The sequence below is a fragment of the Triturus cristatus genome, chromosome 4_2 (assembly GCF_964204655.1).
Source record: "Triturus cristatus chromosome 4_2, aTriCri1.1, whole genome shotgun sequence".
Taxonomy (NCBI): Eukaryota; Metazoa; Chordata; class Amphibia; order Caudata; family Salamandridae; genus Triturus; species Triturus cristatus.
The window spans coordinates 145315459-145337879 of NC_140586.1; positions in this window are offsets into that span (position 1 = coordinate 145315459).

The window sequence follows — 22421 nt, forward strand, 5'->3', positions numbered from 1 at the left end:
AAGAATTAACCTGATACTAGATCTGGAATGGCACGTCTTTTTTTACCTGGAATTAGGTGGGAATTTGTATATATCTATATCTATATATATCTATATATTATCTACTGGTGGTCGCCAGTAGATAGTTATAGTTAGGACCGTGTTTCCATAGGAAATCTGAAAATTCTATTTTGAATACCTTTGGCGCCGGTTGACGAATCTTCGCGAAATTTTAAAAACTAATGGGGCGCTCCGCTCAGCTCCTACCCTGAAAGTCTCGGGTGATTAGTCAAGCGGGGGCCGAGAAAAAAGGGGGGTCCCAAAACGCATTTTCCCCATGCATTTTCCCATAGGGCCTTTAGTCGAAGGTACAGCCCGAACGGCTGAACAGAATTACTTGAAATTTGGCAAAGAGGTAGTCCTCAGGTCAGGGATGTGCCTTTTGCATATATGGTGTCAATCTGTTCAGTAGTTCTTGAGAAAATTGCAGTTAAAAGCACATACATATCTATAGCCGCGCACCGTACGCGCACCGTACGCGCACGGTGCGCGCACCCCAAGGTGCGCGACCGTAATTCTGATTGGTGGACTCATGACAGTCAACATTCGAATTGGTCGAAATCAGGAAGTGTCGGACGCCATTTTGTGTGTTGTGTGTGTGACAGGGAAAAAGAAAGGTGGAGAACGTAAAAAGGGGGCACGGTAGAGAGTTCCTGACCCCCTAGCCTTTGTTAAGGGTGAAAAAAACATTTTATTTTTTTTCAAAAAATCACGGAGTGCGCGCACGTTGCGCGCACTCCACCCCCAGCTGCCATTTTGAGTTTTAGAGGTAGAAGAGAGCTAAAAACACAAGTGGAGAACGTGAAAAGGGGGCAGGGTAGAGAGTCCCTGACCCCCTAGGCCTTGTCAGGGGGACCATGAAAGGCCTCTTAGGTCACAAAAAAAAAAAGAAATGTTAAAAAATATCACGGGGTGCGCGCACGGTGGCAAAAAAAACATTAAAAAAATAGATTAAAAAATCAAGTTTAAGTGTTTAGATGTTGGTTAACTCTAAAAAGAGCCGTTGTGTTAATTGTGTGTTTTTTTGTACCTACAAGTATGTACCGATGCAGAGTCTAAAGTTCAAGAGGAAGACTCTGTTGCCTTCATCTGTGAAATGAACACCGTCTCCTCTATAAATGCCTTGCATGTTGTAACGCAAGTTGTTGTGGTATATAGAACCCATACCATAGTCTCTGGGGAAAGCAGAAACAGACTTATTGACGTGCTTTCTTGCTTTGTCAATCTGTGGACAATATTGGTTGGACCAGTTCCACTTTTGCCTTTGGCATATTTTAGAATATACCAAGGTAGTTTGTGGAAAAAGTGACATCAATTGCACAAAGGTGTCCTTAACAAGCATTTCCAGACCTACCCCAGTTAAAGTGCCTAGGTCATTTCCACCACAGTGCACAATTATAAGGTCAGGCTGTGGAAGATGTAGAAAGGATTTCACCAAAGGCATTAATTGGTGCCACTTTAACCCTCTCTGACCAATCCATTTAATGTCTACATTTGGCAAAGCAAGGTCTTTGAAAATACCTATTTTTTCTGCATACTTTTCACTCCAGAAGACATAGCTATGACCTACAATCCACACTGTGAACATCTTTCAAGGAGATCTGGATGCACTCAGAAGGTGTCTTTCAGTAGAATGGCAATAAGAAAAGAAAGATAGTTGTAAAATGGAGGCATGCATACTTTTTTTTTAATCAAAAGAACTCATTGGCTGTTTCAGACCATTCAACACTAAAAACTAGGCTGTATGTTTAAATTTTTAAAAGCATGTTTTGTATTGGTTCAGAAAAATGTGTACCCACAGAACATTACTTTAGATTTGCTGTTAGGTTTGAAAAGTCAAGCACTCTTGCTCTTTGGATTAGAAACATTGTGTGCTGAACTTCTGACCTCTCTGCTCACACCAGTGTTCCATGACCTGTTGCTATGGTAGGAGGCAGAAGTCATGTTGGGGGTAGGGATCATTTGGAAAGGGTTAAAATTTGCAACCAATAGAAATGTGTGTTTCCATTTGAAAAAATGTGGGAAGCACTGTGGTTTAAAGTTAACATGTATATGTGTGAAAAAGAGAGGGAAACATTGCCATTTACTGATTCTGCTGAGAGATGTACAGTTCAGAGATTCTGGCTCTGATAATCTGCTGTGTGAGTGCCACATTTCTTTCTCAACTAACTACTTTTAAAGGTGAGTTATGAATTTGAGAGGGGATGTCTGTGGTGCATTTGGATAAAAAAAATGTAAATGAGATTCTTGTTTTAAAGTTGTGTTTTACATTTTCTGTTTTGGAAGATATTTAACTGCCTTGAACTTGTCAGATGTTATGGAGTATGCCTTCACCATAAGTAAAGGTGTACTGGTATCACCCAGGAATATTGTTTTCTGCCTAGAAGCACACCATGAGTCTGTGTGCATACAGGAATTTGTTGTCAGAGATTTAATTTGTGGTGGTCTGGTTCTGTAAGACTTGCATTTGTAGGAAAGGGGCAGCTTGTTTTCTTGAACTGTGATGGTTTGCACTGTGTGGTATTTCAGATAGCAGTGTGTAACGCTAACACATTCAATGTCACCAAGGCTGATTTCCTTTGCTCTAGTCTAATCACTCACCCAGGTTCCACATGCTCATGCTCTCAAGTAGCTGTTAGGACATGTGCTCTTTTCTGCCTCTCTAAACTATAAGGAAAATGTGTCAGGCTCTTACAGTAATTATCACTTGTAAAACCACAGCGGTAAATGTGCTTTGAAATTACCAAAGAAAAATCGTTTTCTGCCTAGAATCACACCATGAGAAAGTGTGCACACAGGAATTTGTTGTCAGAGATTTAATTCGTGGTGGTCTGGTTCTGTAAGACTTGCATTTGTAGGAAAGGGGCAGCTTGTTTTCTTGAACTGTGATGGTTTGCACTATGTGGTATTTCAGATAGGAGTGTGTAATGCTAACACATTCAATGTCACCAAGGCTCATTTCCTTTGCTCTAGTCTAATCACTCACCCAGGTTCCACATGCTCATGCTCTCAAGTAGCTGTTAGGAAATGTGCTCTTTTCTGCCTCTCTAAACTATAAGGAAAATGTGTCAGGCTCTTACAGTAATTACCACTTGCAAAGCCACAGCAGTAAATGTGCTTTGAAATTGCCAATGAAAAATTGTTTTGTGCCTAGAATCACACCATGAGTCTGTGTGCACACAGGAATTTATTGTCAGAGATTTAATTCGTGTTGGTATGGTTCTATGAGACTTGCATTCGTAGGAAAGGGGCAGCTTGTTTTCTTGAACTGTGATAGTTTGCATTCAGCAGAAATCACTATCTCACAAATGAGAGGCAAATGCTAACACATTTGAAAACAACAGGGTAGATTTTCCTTCCACTCCTGCCATGGGTGAGGTAGATCCTACATGTTCAAAACTGCAATTATCCCTTACCCCACATGTACTCTTACATACAACTGTGCAGTCTTCATGCAGTTCTGCAAGCCTCAATGCAGATCTCTCTTGCACCTGACAATACACAGTCTCCAGAAGCACGCTCTTATCACACAGGCAGTAGCTTCTCCTGCACTCCCATGCTAAGTATTCAGCACTGTGTGGTATTTTAGATAGTAGTGTGTTACGCTACTACATTCAACATCTCCAAGGCTCATTTCCTTTGCTCTAGTCTAATCACTCACCCAGGTTCCACATGCTCATGCTCTCAAGTAGCTGTTAGGACATGTGGTCTTTTCTGTCTCTCTAAACTATAAGGAAAATGTGTCAGGCTCTTACAGTAATTATCACTTGCAAAACCACAGCGGTAAATGTGCTTTGAAATTGCCAATGAAAAATCGTTTAATGCCTAGAATCACACCATGAGTCTGTGTGCACACAGGAATTAGTTGTCAGAGATTTAATTTGTGTTTGTCTGGTTCTGTAAGACTTGCATTCGTAGGAAAGGGGCAGCTTGTTTTCTTGAACTGTGATGTCTAGCATTCAGTACAAATCAATATCTCACAAAAGAGAGGCAAATGCTAACACATTTGAAAACAACAGGTTAGATTTTCTTTCCACTCCTGCCATGGGTGAGGTAGATCCTACATGTTCAAACTCAAATTAACCCTTATCCCACATGTACTCTTACATACATCTGTGCAGTCTTCATGTAGTTCTGCAAGCGTCCATGATGATCCCTCTTGCACCTGACAATACACAGTCTCCAGAAACATACTTTTAGCACACAGGCAGCTGCTTCTCCAGCACTCCCATGCTAAGTATTCAGCACTGTGTGGTATTTCAGATAGTAGTGTGTAACGCTAACACATTCAATGTCACCAAGGCTCATTTCCTTTGTTGTAGTCTAATCACTCACCCAGGTTCCACATGCTCATGCTCTCAAGTAGCTGTAAGGACATGTGCTCTTTTCTGCCTCTCTAAACTATAAAGAAAATGTGTCAGGCTCTTACAGTAATTATCACTTGCAAAACCACAGCGGTAAATGTGCTTTGAAATTACCAAAGAAAAATCGTGTTCTGCCTAGAATCACACCATGAGTCTGTGTGCACACAGGAATTTGTTGTCAGAGATTTAATTTGTGTTGGCCTGGTTCTGTAAGACTTGCATTTGTAGGAATGGGGCAGCTTGTTTTTTTGAACTGTGATGGTTTGCATTCAGCAGAAATCACTATCTCACAAATGAGAGGCAAATGCTAACACATTTGAAAACAACAAGGTAGATTTTCCTTCCACTCCTGCCATGGGTGAGGTAGATCCTACATGTTCAAAACTGCAATTAACCCTTACCCCACATGTACTCTTACATACATCTGTGCAGTCTTCATGCAGTTGTGCAAGCGTCCATGCAGATCTCTCTTGCACCTGACAATACACAGTCTCCAGAAACACGCTCTTAGCACACAGGCAGCTGTTTCTCCTGCATTCCCATGCTTACTATTCAGCACTGTGTGATATTTCAGATAGTAGTGTGTAACGCTACGACATTCAACATCACCAAGGCTCATTTCCTTTGCTCTAGTCTAATCACTCACCCAGGTTCCACATGCTCATGCTCTCAAGTAGCTGTTAGGACATTTGCTCTTTTCTGCCTCTCTAAACTATAAGGAAAATGTGTCAGGCTCTTACAGTAATTATCACTTGCAAAGCCACAGCGGTAAATGTGTTTTGAAATTGCCAATGAAAAATCGTTTTCTGCCTAGAATCACACCATGAGTGTGTGTGCACACAGGAATTTGTTGTCTCAGATTTAATTCGTGTTGGCCTGGTTCTGTAAGACTTGCATTCGCAGGAAAGGGGCAGCTTGTTTTTTTGAACTGTGATGGCTAGCATTCAGCACAAATCAATATCTCACAAATGAGAGGCAAATGCTAACACATTTGAAAACAACAGGGTAGATTTTCCTTCCACTCCTGCCATGGTTGAGGTAGATCCTATGTGTTCAAAACTCCAATTAACCCTTACCCCACATGTACTCTTACATACAACTCTGCAGTCTTCATGCAGTTGTGCAAGCGTCAATGCAGATCTCTCTTGCACCTGACAATACACAGTCTCCAGAAACACCCTCTTAGCCCACAGGCAGCTGTTTCTCCTGCACTTCCATGCTTACTATTCAGCACTGTGTGGTATTTCAGATAGTAGTGTGTAACGCTACGACATTCAACATCACCAAGGCTCATTTATTTTGCTCTAGTCTAATCACTCACTCAGGTTCCACATGCTCATGCTCTCAAGTAGCTGTTAGGACATGTGCTCTTTTCTGCCTCTCTAAACTATAAGGAAAATGTGTCAGGCTGTTACAGTAATTATCACTTGCTCAACCACAGTAGTAAATGTGCTTTGAAATTGCCAATCAAATATTGGTTTCTGCCTAGAATCACACCATGAGTCTGTGTGCACACAGGAATTGTTGTCAGAGATTTAATTTGTGTAGCCTTTATTGTGTAAGACTTGCAGTCGTAGGAAAGGGATAGCTCATATGATATGTTTTGAAAAGCTCATAAAAAATATAGTAATATATATAAATTACATAAAGGTATTTTTTTTTTAGTTTCTTTCTGGTATTGCTGAACAAGACTGAAATAAATTAAAGATGCCTATAAAATCAAGAAAGAGAAAAGAACAGCAAAAACATCTATATTTGAAGACAACTGGACAACAAAAACTAGTTGAAGAACCTCATGTTGGATAAAAGAAAAAGCCTTCTGGTAAGCAGACTAAGGATTTTTTTTTAAATATCTTCAAGCAAAGAAAAAATGTAACAAATATATCCACTGGAAATAGTGTTTCAAGTAGAAAACAATCAGACAATCAACAGAATATACTAAATGCTAATGTACAAACAGAAGTAAGAAAGAATGACTTAAAAAGAAAAATAGATTTAAAAAACATTTGTAGAAAAATGTTTGAGAGAAGAGTGATGTTCAATTTGCTGAAGGATGTGAAAAAATATAGGAAGAAAGCCAAATTTTATAAGAAAAAAAAACATATTGAAACAATTGTTTCCAAGGCTTTGGAATTAAAAAGGAAACTATTCATTTTAATTTTGAACAGGATCCGTACATTAGATAAATTAGTGAATGTAATGAAGTCAAAAAGAAAAAGAGAAGTGAAAAAAAAAACTTTTGTAAAGTGTTCTTAGGAGAATGGAAGCATAGTTCAAGTACTGAACCATTTTTTAAAGAAGAGAGTTATCTTCAAAGTAATAGTTTGCTGCATGCAGTTGACACCAGTGGTCGAGCATATAAAGTTGAGCATATAAAGTTAAGGATGGATGTGTAATGGAAAATGAGAAAATGGTTCCAAGAAATGAGGAAGAAGTGTTAGCTGATGAGGTTATGGGGAGACGTCCTAAAGCCCCAGTGTACACTTGGAATTGTAGTAGTATTTGTACTGTACGACAGGAATCTATTGATAAATTTCGTGACTTTCTAAGAGAATATAGTAAAAAAAGTGTTAAACAGAAGATTAAGGTGCTTCAAAGACTAGATCCATGCAGAGTGAGAGAGAATACTGGTTTGCAAGGACATTCTCTGGCTTGTCTTTCTAGGAAATTTTGTCAAAGTGTTTTTCACCATTTTAGGATGCTGGCAGTTCATCATACTGAAATGAGAAAGTTTGTGAGAAGATTGTATTTTGCTAAAAGTCCAGCACTAAAGTTACATGAGTTGAATAGCGCTCTGTTCCGTGGATCTGTAACAGATGTGAAGAAGGTTTGGGAGGATATTGAGTTTTGTTACTTTGGTCCAGAGCAAGAAAGTGCAGGAAATTACACAGTTATAGAAGAAAATGTGGAAGAGAATGTAGAACCCACTGTGAGTAAAACATTTGATGATCAAATGACAAAATTTACTATCATCTCTAATGAAATACCAAATATTACTTGCATTTGTTGCCGGAGAAGCCATTACAAAAATCAAACAAGGAAGGTTGATCTCTATAAAAAAAGTGAAAAAGAAAATAATTCTAAGTGGAAGAATTTTGCTACATATTTATTTCTGGAATTTTTTTTGATTTGGGTGAAGATCAGCGTATTTGTAAATACTGTTATAACAAGTTAGAAGAAAATAAAATGCCTGCTAGAGCTGTACATAATAATTTAGAATTGGTTGATATTCCTGCAGAACTTAGTGATTTAAATACGTATGAGTCTATACTCATTCAATGTGTGCATCCGTTTCAGACTATAGTTCGTATGGAGCCCAAAACAGGCAAATTACCTCCTACAGATTTACAAAGAGGTTTAAAAGGAAGAGTTGTCTATTTGCCATTAGATTTGAAAATTTGTTTTGAAACAATTGATGCAGATAGTTTGGAAACTGAACCATTAGTTATTCTGGTTAATGGTGTACCTACAAAGAATAAGAAAATTTGGCAGGAGCTGGTGGATGTACGAAAAGTACAAAGAGCAAATTTATATTTGAAAAGAAATAATAAATGGTATGAATCAATTTATATGGATGAAGATGAAGAAGATTTACTAGCAGACACAGGAATACCAACTGGGCAAATTGAAAAAGTGGATAAGTCAAAAGAAGAAGAAATTTATGAACATTTCAGCATACATCCTCTTCATTCTAAAAAAGTTATGGGAAACACTATTGATCTCTTTCAGATGAAAAAAGCGAAAGGAACTCCCGTGAGTGTATGGGAGGAGAGCTCAGAAGCTCGTTGTTTTCCTCAGCTGTTTCCTAAAGGAAAAGGTGGACGGTATGATGAACGTCCAGTACAGATTCCTGCTTCTGATTATCGGACTACAAGATTATATGCAGAAGATCCAAGATTTCGTCAAAGTATTCCTTATTTGTCCCATCTTTTATTTGAAAGTGACTTATCAGCACTATCTTATGCAGTAAATCACATTTTGAAAACTGGAGTACATCTTCATAATGTGTCTGCAAAGGATTTTCTGAACAAAGTGCAACAGCGAGATGATCATTAGGAATTTCAATTGTTTAATCTAATGGCTTGTCAGCGTGGGACTAATGAATATTGGTACCAACGCCATGGAGAATTGAAATGTATGTTCCTTACCCTAAGCTGTGCAGAGTACGCTTGGGATGATTTACTGGATTTTCTTAGAGAGGCAAATTCAAATATTGAAAACATCCAATACAAGACAGCAGGAGAATTGTGCTCATTGGATCCGGTTAATGTTTGCAGATATTTCAATCATAGATTTGAGGCTATGATGTCCTTCATCTGCAATAAAAAAAAATCCGGAGGCGCTAGGTGGCGCACAGCGGAATGGCTGCCTGTGGGTGAAGCTCCCGCAGCCCAGCGACAAAATCCTACATATATCCTCCCTGAGAGTCGCGATTCACTGCAAAAACGGACCCTGGTGAATTCCCGTACACCGCTGCTGCTGCCCGTCCTCTGCATTGCCCTGGGGGACTCGGTAGGGCTGGACCGAGCGGCTGCTGCTGACCGCGCCGGCTGGCGCGAGAACTCGTCTGGAGCCGGGACCGGGGTGCTACCGCTACGCGAGAGCGGCGCTGCACATGTGGACGGAGGGCCTCGTCTCCGGCGCCTGAGCTGCGGGCGGCTGCCCTGCATTACAGCTGCGGTGGGCCTCATGTGCCCCGACTGGTGCCCTCGCCCTGTGCCGATCCTACTGCCGCGGCGGCGGCTGCACCGAGAGCTTGCTGGGGGGCACACATATTGAAGAGGCGAGCGTCCGGCTGCCGCGACGACCGCGGTGGTCACCTCCCCGGCCTTCTCCTGGACACTGCGGCGGCATGACGCTGCCTCACCTGCCTCGCGCTGTGGGGACCCACCTACCCCCGCTGTGGCCTGTCTACTTACCCGCCGGGTGTGATGCGAAGATCGGCGGACTCAGCAGGTTTTTGAGGCCCGGGGGGCTTGCTTGTTGGAGGCGGAGGCCTGTGGACTGTGCTACGTCGCTGCCTGCTTTGTGAGGCCTGCGCCTGGGATTGTACTGAGGCTGCGGCGGGGCTGCGGCGGTCGCTGTTGGCCTGGAGGCGCTGGGGGACGGGGCCTGCCTCTTTCCTCAGACTGGATCCTGGCTGGAGGGCTACGGCTGCTGTGAGTACTTGGGGGGTCCAAATTGGGCCCTTCTGCCCCCCCTGGCTGGTTCATAGTGATTGGTGGCCTGGAGAGAGGGCGCTCCTGATGCCCTGGTAGCGAGCGGCCTGTTGTGGTGGTGTGTGGCAGCCCCGGGCGATCGAGAGCGGCTCCTGGCGCTGGGACCTGTCCCTGGCGTGCTTCCCCGCTGCTGGTGGAGGGGAATTGCTGGCGCTCTTGTAGGGGTTGAGGTGTGCCTGCGCCCAGATTGGTAGATTGCCTCTGCCCCTGCGGAGCTGCGCTCCCCCCCTTGGTCCCCCGTATACCTCGTGGACTGCCTTGCAATCCGGTCTTTCCGGCCATATCCTTGCTCCTGCTGTGGTCTGCCTGCCGGGGTCGACATGGGGAAGCCGGACAGCCGTCAGCCTCGCCTCACCTTTGAGACAAAAAAGACCACCAGGTCCCAGCCGGAGGCCGGTGCGGGGGGACCGGCACCGGTGGACGCCCAGGCGGGCGATGATGTCAAATCCATACTGCTGGATATGCGGCAAAGCCTAGCGACCATAGTGGATAAAATGGACTCCATGCAGTCACGTATGGACTCGATTGTGCACAAGGTGGACAGTCATGGAGAACGCATCTCAGAGACGGAGCGGCGTATCTCTGATTCCGAGGATCGCACATCACAATTGTCAGACACTGTGGCGCGCATGGACAAAGTCCTCCACGTGATAGCGGCCAAGAATGAGGAGTTGGAGGCGCGTAGTAGGAGGAATAATGTTCGCTTACTTGGCATACCAGAGTCGACCCACACAGGCAAGATGGAGGACTATGGAGAGGGTCTGCTGCGCGCGGTGGTGGGTGCTGACTCCCTATCCCCGCAGTTCATCGTGGAGAGGGCACACAGATCACTGGCTTCGAGGCTGCCGCCGGGGGCCCCCCCCCGCCCTATCATCGCCCGTTTGCTGAACTTCCGGGACCGGGATGCGGCACTTCGGGCGGCGAGGGAGAAGAAGACCCTATCATACTACGGCATTGCCCTTACTATATTTCCTGACTTCACTCCAGTGGTCCAGGAGGAGCGGAAGAAATTCGTACAGGTCAAACAAAAGTTGCGAGCTGCTCAAATTGACTATGCGCTACTCTACCCAGCTCGTTTACGCATCACCCACCAGGGGAAACAAATCTTCTGCACTAAACCCCAACAAGCAGAGGAATTTCTGAAACGGGTCAAGAGGCGCGAACTGGACAGCCCATCCTCGCCGGCCTCGGAATGACGGTGCTGGGTCGTCGTCCTGGCGCATCCGGGGCAGATGTTCGACAGTTGGTAAGCGGATGCAGATGTATGCTGCCTCGGACCATGTTATGGGGACTTGAAGGCCTGGCTGCGCTGTGGGTGGGGGGATGTAACCGGAGCCCTACCTCCATTTAGCGCGCACCTGACTCTCAGGACATCTTACTTCGCTGGGCGCTCTTTGTCCCTGGAGGGGGCTCGGTCTATGGCCGGGCGCACTCCCATGGGTCGAGGGGACACAGTGTCTCCACCTAGACTGACCTCCAAAGGGTATTACCCCATTGTCTTTCAGTTTAAATGTTAATCCCTTGTGGCGCTGGCTATGGAAGGGTTTGGTTCTGGGGTGGAGAGGAAGGGGACTATCCAGATGGCATGATTGGTATGCTGCTGTGGGTGGGGGGTGGGGAATTTTTTTTTTTGTCTGTTAGTGTTCGTCTATTTCGCATCATTTTAGGGGCGGCGGTGGCATTGCGTTACTATATCTGAGAATTGTTGATCCCCATGGGTGATCCGCGGGCAAGCAGGGACTTTACTGGGCAGCTTAATTTCTTGACATGGAATGTGAGGGGTTTGGGAGACCCTAGAAAGCGTAGACAGATCCTGGCGTATCTGGATAGACATCACATCAGCGTGGCTTTCCTTCAAGAGACGCACCTGGACCCCTCCAGGCCATCGCTGTTTGCATCAAGGTGGGCCATACACCGTTCCTTCTCTTCCTACTCCACTTACTCACGAGGAGTTGCAATCCTCATTAAGAAACACACCCCCTTTGTGCACCTGGGTGAACGAACAGACAGGGAGGGCAGGTACTGTATTGTCTGGGGACGCATGGGTGCGGATACGCTCACTCTGGCGTGTTATTATGGCCCCAACTCTGATGATCCGACTTGTCTTCAGGCGCTCTGGAGGGAGATTTTGAGCATAGGCTCTACTTACTTAGTGTGGGGAGGTGATTTTAATGTAGCTATTGATCCCACGAAAGATAGGGCAAACCCCGGCCCTCAACATTACTCTCGCTCGCAGGCATGTGTTCGCGACCTTCTTACTGAGCGTCATCTGCTGGACGCATGGCGCTCTAGGCACCCGGCGACCTTGGAGGGCACGCATTGGTCGGCTGCACACGCCACGTGGGCAAGATTGGACTATCTCTTGGTCTCCCCGGGACTCGCTCCCACGATATGCTGGGTAAAACACCTTGCGCGCACGTATTCCGATCATGCCCCGGTCCTTATGGGTGTAGAACTGGTTGACCTTGCTGGCTCTTCGATGTCATGGAGACTGCAGCCTTCTGCCCTGTTGGTTGAGGTCTTTTCGAACGGAAATTGCACAGGAGATCGAGGGCTTCTTTCAGCGAAATGGTGGAACAGTGGACAGTGTTGCTGTAGTCTGGGAGGCCTTTAAGGCTACAATCAGGGGGCTGTGCATTTCGAAAGGGGTGGGAGTCCTCAGGGACCTACGTAACAGCCTTCGTAAACTGGAGGCCGACCTCAAGGACCTGGAGAACGCCCCCACGTTTTCCACTGATGCAGAGGCCCAGGCCAGGTTCCGAGACCTATTGTCTGACTATAAAGACACCGCGGATAGAGAGGTTCGGTTTAGGGGGAAACACTTCCAAGCTCGCAGGTACGGGGAGGGAGAACGGCCGGGTAAATTCCTGGCATGGGCAATATGTCCGCCCCGTTTCAACAACCATGTCCTTGAGATCCAAGGATCTTCAGGGGCACTCCACAGGGATACCCAGTCTATAATGCAAACGTTTGTTGCCCACTACACTGACCTGTACTCCTCCACTCATGCACACGCGCCGGAGCTGGACCGATATTTGGGGGAAATTACATTGGGATGGCTTTCTGACAGACAACGACGGTTCTTAATGGCTCCTCTGGGGATTGACGAAATTCGGGAGGCCATAATGCAGATGGCCTCGGGGAAAGCCCCGGGCCTTGATGGTCTCCCGATAGAGTTCTATAAATCCTACATTGATATCCTTGCCCCGATTTTAAAAGAGGTATTCGACGAGGCCCACACGCTGGGGGAGCTTCCCCCTTCCATGAGAGAGGCACTGATTACCTCCCTCTTGAAGCCAGGTAAACCGGCAACTTCCCCGGACTCATATCGGCCTTTGTCCCTCCTTAATTGTGATGCAAAGATCCTTGCTAAAACTCTGGCTAATCGTTTGACGCTCCTCATGGAGGGACTTGTACTCCCGGATCAATCGGGTTTTATAACTTGCGCACGCTATTTGCAATCTTGCAGAATGTAGATCCCAGCCTACAGATGGTGGCGTTTTTTTTGGATGCTACGAAAGCGTTCGACTCCTTGGAGTGGGATTATCTGGTAGCCGTGCTGACTCACATGGGTTTTCCTCTGGTGTTCCTGGGATGGATAGCTATTCTTTATGGCAGTCCATGTGCCAGGGTCTTAATCAATGGCAGGACATCCGAACCCTTCGGAATTGCCCGAGGGACCAGGCAGGGGTGCCCACTTTCCCCACTTTTATTTGCACTGGCGCTTGAGCCTCTCGCCTCGCGGCTCCGACAATGCCACCAAAACAGGGCGCTGTTCTGTGAGCAGCGACAGATATTGCTGTCGCTGTATGCAGATGACATTACTCTGTATGTGCGGGACCCTCAAAATAACCTGAACCCACTCCTCCGGTAATTCTTGACATACGGGGAGATGTCGGGCGTACGAATCAACTGGTCAAAGTCCCAGATCTTCCATCTAACTGATGGCTCACAGACCTTTTCGCTCGACTATCCCATAGAATGGAGTGAGTCCGAAGTCAAGTACCTAGGCATTAAGATCTCTCGAGATAGGGAGGAGCTCATGCGGTTAAACTATGGCACGACATTGCTGCATGTCTCCTCTTGTGTCGACCGCTGGATTGCGCTCCCTCTGTCGATGGCTGGGCGCGCGGCCCTGATTAAGATGGTGGTGCTTCCCCGGCTTCTGTACTTGTTTATGAACATTCCCTTCCCCCCGAGCAGGCACTTTTTCGCTCGTTTGCGATCAGAATTGATACGGTTGGTGTGGGGGGGGAAGAGACCTAGATTGAAGTGGGCTACGATGACCTCTCCATATTCGCGCGGGGGCTTCGATATACCGGATCTGGAACTGTACTATCATTGCGCCCAAGCGCACTATGCCTACTACTGGTTCCACCCGATCGCTTTTATGCCCCAGCTCGCTGCGGAGGACTGGCTAGCGGCGCCCCTGCCCCTGCCTGGCCTACTGCACAGCGTGCTCCCACATACCACTACCAGCTATAACGCCTTGCAGGGAACGGTGAGGGCTTGGTTGGAGCTGTCGAAGCGAGTGGGAAGTCCGTTCCTGTACTCCCCTCTTCTCCCAATTGCCTATCATCCGCAGCTTCCTCTTCTCCAAGAGAGATTGTTTCAAGATTTGATTCGCAAGCTGGGACTTCAAAGATGGGGAGATCTGTTCTCCAGCGGGATCTTTCGTGACCGGGAACACTTCTTCGACGGGTACACGCCTACCCCCCTGGAGCTCTTTACTTACATTAGACTGAGGCATGGCATGCAGGCCATATTGCCGACATTCCCGACTGAGCCTGACACCATGGCTCCATTACATAGGATCCTACAGGCCACCTCACCTTCACATTTGGTCTCGATACTGTACCATGCAGTCCGCTCTGACGCTACACTCAACGTTTCCCGGGCACGTGGGGAGTGGGAGCGGGAGTTGGGGCTAGAGCTAGGTGATGACAGGTGGACATACTGTTGTTTGCAGACGGAACAGATTTCAGCGAGTAGTAGACACCGTATCATACATTTTAAATTCTTGAACCGTCTCTACTGCACTCCGGTCACAGAGTACAGATTTCAGCTGCAGGACTCGGATAATTGCGAGAGATGCCATGCCCCCCAGGCGGGCTTCCTGCATTTGTCCTGGATGTGCCCCACTTTCCAGAGCTATTGGACACATGTGTGCTCTGCCATTTCGCAAATGATAGAGCTGCCCTTCACACCTGATCCTGTACAGGCGTTGCTGGGATATACCAAACCTATTCCGCGTGCGTGTCGCAAATTTGTTACGACGGCGCTCCTATTGGCGAAACGGCGCATAGCTTGCCGGTGGGGACAAGGACGGGCTCCGAAATTTAAGGAGTGGCTCAAGGACCTGGTCTACTGCCAGGGGCAGGTACTGACATACTCCGAATTACTCCCTGCCCAGTCCCGCCCTGCCAATATCTGGGGACCGTTACAAAGTTATTTACTGCAGTATCCGGGGGCTCTGACAGCAGACGCCCCTCCCCTGGCCGTTGCCGATCCGGCTCCCGCCGTCCATGACATAAATCCTGCATAGGGTGGACGGTGAGCTGCTATGGACGTATGTGGGTGGATGCGGTGTTTTCTTTTCTTCTTCCCCCACCTTCCTCTCTGGGCAGCCCCTTTGAGTCTCTCCCCTACGATATGCCAGGTCGCATGGATTGTTTGTATGTACTCTCTATACGAGATTTTTGGGCCAAGATTGCGCTATGGGTGATGTGCAGCGCGTGGGTGAACTCTGTCTGAGGGGCCCCCACGCCTCTAACAGGTGATTATAATGTGTTTCGACCTATTGCCTGATGTCCCTTCCCTGTGTAAAAGCGATCAACCTCATATTATACTGTATACGACTGTTCACTTGCCCCTGCGATCACACTGGATCGGATGCTACTGCGACCTGAGACCTGCACTGCCACTTGCCTCTGCTTATGGTTTTCTTTTTGCTTTTGTATGTATGTAATGACATGACGTAAAATTTCAATAAACAAAGTTTAAAAAAAAAACAAAAATAAATCCACCTCTTGTGGATTTCTTTTGGAGAAAAGAGTACCAAGCAAGAGGTGCTCCTCATATTCATATGCTGTTGTGGATCAAGGATGCCCCAAAATTTGGAACAGATTCTGATGATGCAGTTTTATCTTTCATTGAAGAATATGCAACATGTGCTATACCTAAAAGCACAGAAGAAAAAAACTTAAAAGAGCAAGTTTTACGTTTCCAAAGTCATCGGTGTGGAAAAGACTGTCGACGAAAGTACAAGAGTAAAGATAAATTCTACACAAAATGTCGATTTGGATTTCCACGACCTGTTCTTTCAAAAGGAAGAGTAAACAGTTTTATGTCAGCTGTGCGACATACTATTAAAAGAAAATCATCTAAGAATACCTACAACCTAAGAAGAAAAGAAGAGTCAAAATATATAAATGACTACAACCCAGTCATTTTATCCATGTGGAATGCTAACATGGATATACAGTATGTAGCTGACAATTCTATTGCTGTTGCTCAGTATGTCACATCTTACATCACTAAATCTGGGAAAATGGAATTGAAAGAAATGTGGGAAGAGATTTCTCACGAGAAGACTGTCAGTAAAAAGCTATACAGTTTCAGTTTAAAGATGTTATTGCATCGAGAAATTGGATCCTACGAATGCTCAGATAGGTTATCATCTGCAAGTCTGTACTCCAAATCCAGAAGAATAATTTGGGTAAGTTTAGGCCTTGCAGGAATGCGAAATCGGGTACTGAAATCTATTCGAGAAATTGAATATTTAGCAGAGTACGAACCTGAAAGTACAGACATTTTAAGAACAAACATGTTGGACACATATTACCCAAAGAGAAGTCATCATCTTGAGAACATGTGTCTCTATGAAGTGCTGCAGAACTACATTTATAAACGGAATGCCACAGAAGACATCAACAATTGTAAATATAAAGTCATTGGTGAGGAAGGATGTTTGGTAAAACAAACAAAAGGAAGTTTGATTAATCACAGAAAGCTGAGTTGCGACACTACTGACAAGAAGGAATTTTACCACTTAGCACTTTTACAGTTGTTTAAACCATGACGCTCAGAGGATGAATTACTTGGACATTTTCAAAGCTATGAAGATTCCTTTAATGCATGCAAAGATACCATCAAATGCAGTACTTTCACAACTTATGTACAAATGTTAAATGAAGAAATTGAACAAGAAGCAACAATTGCAGCTGAAGTAGCTAGAGACAGTTCTCAAGACAGTCAAAACTCTGGGACGCTCAGTCAAGATCCCCTAGGACAACCAATCGTAGAAAATGAAGCTGCAATAGCCATGACTGAAGTGGAAACAGCTATGAATCAAGGTCAGGAAGATTTAATAAACTTACCAAGTTTGGAACAGCAACTGAATGATGAACAACAACAAATTTTTGAGGAAGTCACAAAACAAATTGATCATGGATTACTACATGAAAATAAAGAGTGCTCATGCACATCATTTGAACCAATCAGAATGTATGTGAGTGGACAAGCTGGAACTGGAAAAAGTTTATTAATTAAAGTAATTAGAAGCTACCTACAGAAAAAAACTGATTCAACTTTGTCTTGTGTTGTTACTGCTCCAACTGGGTTAGCAGCATATAACATAAAAGGTATTACCCTCCATCGTTTGCTAATGTTACCAGTACAGCATGAGAACAAAATACAATACCACAAGCTAACAGGAGAAGCATGTTTTGAAGTTGCAAGAGTATTGAAAAAAATGTTAGTTCTCATTATTGATGAGGTAAGCATGATATCAAACTTAATGCTTGCCTTTGTGCATTTAAGAATGCAGCAAATTCTAAAGACAAACTATGACGTGCTATTTGGAGGAAAACATGTTATAGTTTTTGGGGATCTTCTGCAGCTCACTCCAGTTAAAGGACAACCAGTATTTCAAACTCTTACACATGAAGACACGAACAAGTCGTTAAGAAGTATAGGTAATGTGAATATTTGGACATACTTTGAGTATAAAGAACTCATTCGCAATATGCGGCAAGCAAATGATGATGATTATGCAAGTATTCTCAAAGATATCAGAATTGGACTACTCACAGAACATGGCAGAAAAGCTTTACAGAGTCAATTGCTATGTAATTTGTTCCCAACAGAACAAATTGTTCCAGAGAAAATATACAAGAAAATTGCTGGAAAAAATACTGTAATCTGCTTAATGCCAACACTACATGAATGCTCTATATTCAATCAAGAACTTTTGAAATTGGAAAATGAAGAGATTGTAAAACTGGAAGCTGTGGATAAAATACAACATGAAGGAATAACTATTATATTGACAAGCAAATTGACAACTAAATTGGATTCTCTAGAAAAAAACATTTCGAAAACAGCTGGTTTAGAAAAAAATCTTTATGTATGTATGAACTGTCGAGTAATTTTAAGACGTAATTTGGATGTAGAAAAAGGTTTAGTGAATGGAGCTAAGGGTAAAGTTGTGGGTTTTGTTAATTACCAGAAAAAAGATGGTATTGAATTTTTAAAAATAAAATTTGATCAGATTGAAGAGGTTAAAGACATTTGTCGTTGTTCAGTTCGTTTCTTGCTTGTGAAAGACTTATATGTACGTAGGAAGCAGTTTCCATTTCATCTAGCATATGCTGTAACTATTCACAAATCTCAAGGATTAACTGTAGATAGTGCTTTTGTAAACATTGGATCTACTGTGTTTAAAGAAGGTATGGCATATGTTGCTTTGTCACGCGTGAAAAAAATATCTGGTTTATTCATGATAGACTTTGATGACTCAAAAGTTAGTGCTGATGCAAACTGTTTAAAGGAATATAATAGATTAAGAAGAAGCTATGCTCCTCATTTAGGCCAGTATCCTGTGTTTGAAAAACGTGTTGTTTGTCGGAAAAGGAGAATTGAGAATATCTGTAATGAGGATGTACATAAGAGAAAACAAAAGGAGAGTGATGTGATTCCAAGCAAAAAGAAAAAGGACAATGTTGAAGAGGTTGTTGGTTGTCATTTTGAAAATAGCTCTGGTGTCAACTGCTACGCTAATGTAGTGCTGAATGTTGTATTTTATCTTGAAAGTTTGCAAGAGCAGATAATACTAAATCATGAAAAAAGATTCTGTTCTCTGCTGAGTTTTCTTTTTGAGAAGCTAATGATAAAACTAAAATAGAAAGTGCTTCTGATGTTAGAAATCTTTTAGATGTATGTTCAGGATGTACACAGTTTACTCAAAATGTCCAGCAAGATGCACAGGAATTCTTAATGTATATGCTTATGGTACTGGAAGATGAAGGGGTAGAGATAGAAAATATGTTTGGTCACTCTTATAAATGGGAACATAGTTGTGAAAACTGTTTGAACACATGCAGCTCTAATGTTGATTCTGAAAGGTTCATATATTTAACATTACCAGAGAGTAAATCAGTGACTTTTAGTAAATTAGTTAAAGATGCATATCACAACATGGAATGTTCTCAATGTAAATCAGACATGTTATCAACGTTATTTTTAAATAAATATGGACAGTATGTAATTTTAATGATGCAACGTTGTAGAGCTGATGGAACAAAATTGGACACTTTAATAAAGAAGTTTACAGGACATCAATTATCAATATCTGGAAAAACTTTTGTTGCAGTTGCAATAATTTTCCATGATGGACCTTCTATAACTTCTGGTCATTACACAGTTTATCTAAAATGCGAAAAAGGCTGGACACTGTGTAATGATTCTCAATTGATTTTCAAGCAACGTTTGCCTGCAGAATTACCAAATTCCTACTTAATTTTTCTAAAACCAAAATTTTAGATACAAATTGCAGCATCTGAACAAACCATTATTTCGATTTTATTGGATTACCATTGGTTATTTCACCCAAAAAGAATTTAAAAATTACCATTTGGCCTCATGGAAAGGTAAAAATTTCTATTGTGGACTTCTTTGACAGATATTATTTTGGTGTATGTGCTTAAGCAACAAGATTTACAGACGTTATTTATTGCAAATAGTTATTGTTCTTAGAATATATTTTTAATATATATGTTACATTTCTATCAAGGTATGTTTTACTGAGAAGAGATTCAGGGCTTTTTTTAAACAATCTTTCAGATTGTTAATTTTTTTGCCCGCTGTTAAGTGATGAATGCAATTGATTTCACAATTTGCAGTGAAATTCAATATATTCTGAAAACAGCAAAAAAAGGGCAAAAAATTACTTTGTTAAATATGAAAATATGTGTACTGTATTCTAAAATGTATTGTTAAATATTTATACTTTTTGTAAGTTTGAAATATCTGTATTTCTCACCCCTTCACTTATATGCTCCGTGTTCTTCACTTCTCCTCACTCTGCTTTTCTCATTCCCCTTCTCTCTGTCTTCTTCCTTTACTGCTCTTTCGTAACTCCCTCACTCCTTCTATAATACTCCCCTAGGTTTACTGCCTCCATCACTACTTTTTCAACCATGTATCTCTCCTGTCTCCATGTGTCTCAGTCATTCTAACCGCCTTACTCCTTCTCAGTTCCTTTCTCTCTGTCTCTGTTTCTGTCTCTCTCCCTTTGTCTGTCTTACCCTTAATTTCCTTTACATCTCTGGGGAAGATTAACAAGGCCTCTGCGCCACCACTACGTCACTTTTCATAACGCACTGGTGGCGCAGGGAGCTCCTTCATATTTACAAGGAGAGGAAAAGTCAACCTGCGTGACTTTTCCTCTCCACATAAATACAGCCACTTCACATGCAGCACTGTGTGTTGAAGGGGCGTTCCATGGTTGTTGTTTTGGGTGTTCCCACGCAACATACAAAGAACTTGACACTTCTCCAGGTTTACGAGAAATCGTAACTCTGGAGATGCGTGTGAATGCTAAGCCACCCTAGAGGTGGTGTTGCGAGGCACAACGAGGAGAAATGTTTTTATTTCTCCTCATTTTTTCCTCTTTTAGTGCGTCTTCCATTCTACAGCATGCATTGAAAGAGGAAAAAGCCTCTTGTGATTGTTTTTGTGCAGGAAGGTGTCCCTTCTTGCACAAGAACAATGTCCCCACCACGCAGGCATCCTTGTACCATGGTGCCAGGGAGCCTGCTCTGGCGCATGGCTGCAGTTTGTAGGCCTGCGCAGGGGAAGCATAGAGATGCGACAAAAAAATCGTATAAAAAATAGAATTATAAAAAAAGTTTAAGTGTTTGGGAGTTGGTTGGCTCTAAAAAGAGCCATTGTGTTAATTGAGTTTTTTTTGGTACCTATAAGTAAGTATTGATCCAGTGTCTAAAGATCAAGAGAAAGACTCTGTTCCCTTCATCTGTGAAATGTACTCTTGCTCTTTGGATTAGAAACATTATGTACTGAACTTCTGACGTCTCTGCACACACAACTGTTACATGACCTAATGCTATGCTAGCAGGCAGAAGTCATGTTGGGGGTAGAAATCATTTAGAAAGGGTTAAAATATGCAAAAAAAGAAATGTGTGTTTCCATTTAAAAAAAAGGTGGAGAACGTGAAAAGGTGGCAGGGTACAGAGTTCCTGATCCCCTACCTTTTGACAGGAGGTCCCTGAAGGATCATGAAGGGTGAAAAAAACATTTTATTTTATTAAAAAACACAAGGGGTGTGCGTACCGTGCGCGCACCGTGCGCGCACGGCGGGGAAAAAAAAAATGATTAAGAATTTTTTTTTTGTTGATGTTAGGTGGCTCTAAAAAGAGCCGTTGTATTAATAGAGGGACAGAGGAAGGAAAGAATGGCAAAAATTATAGGGTGCCGCACGTGTGCTGCCGTATCTTGATCTCTATTAGGGGAATGCTGGTCTCCCCCAAAGCAAGAAGAGCATAACACGTATTGCACCGTATATGCACCCTCTCAAACAGAGGGTGAATGTCCAGAGGAGCAGAAGAAGGTGAAGCTGCCACCGCAGAGGAAGTGCTCGGCTGAGCTGCCGATGATGTACTCGGCTGAGCTGCTGCGGATGTGCTCGGCTGAGCTGCTGGAGGGTTTTTTCTAGCAGCTCGAGCATAAGCCACAGGATGTACATCTCTAACGTGCCTGATCATAGTGTAGATACTAAAAGAGTACTTCTTATTAGGATCTCCTCTAGATAAGACACGACTACAAAGAGTGAACGTGACTTTGGGAGCATTCACTTTCTTCTGCCCCTGTGGAAATGTAAAATATTGCCAGATAAAATAATCTTTCTGTTTCCTCTGTCTCTGTCTCACAAGAGTCTCCTGCTCACTCCCAGAAGATGACTGCTGCTCTGCCGTTGTATCACAAAGACAGTTCAGCTCCTTCTCTCAGGGAATCAGAAGAAATAATGAGGGGAGTGGGTGTGGTGTTGGAAGTTTCTGGAACTGAAACTACTTTAACCCAGTGAAAAGTGTTGCTTCTTGATCACATGACTTACCGTGCGCGCACCGTACGCTTACGGTGCGCGCACAGTACAAGCACGCATGCGCGTACGTAAGACGCGCGCATGCGCGTATGTAGCACGCGTGTAAGACGCACGCGCGCATGCGCATTCAGAGCACATGCGCATGCGCGTACGGAGCACGCGCGTACAGAGCACCTGCGTACGGAGCACGCGCGCATGCACAAAACGAACATGCGCGCATGCGCGTACGAAGCACGCGCGTACGCATCGCGGAGGAAGTACGCATGCATACGTAAATCACGTACGCATGCGCACACGGAGCACGTACGCATGAAAACCATGTGCGCACACCGTTCGCGTACCGTACCATGCGCGCACCGTAGGCGTACGGTGCGCGCACGGTCAAAAACCCTTAAAAAA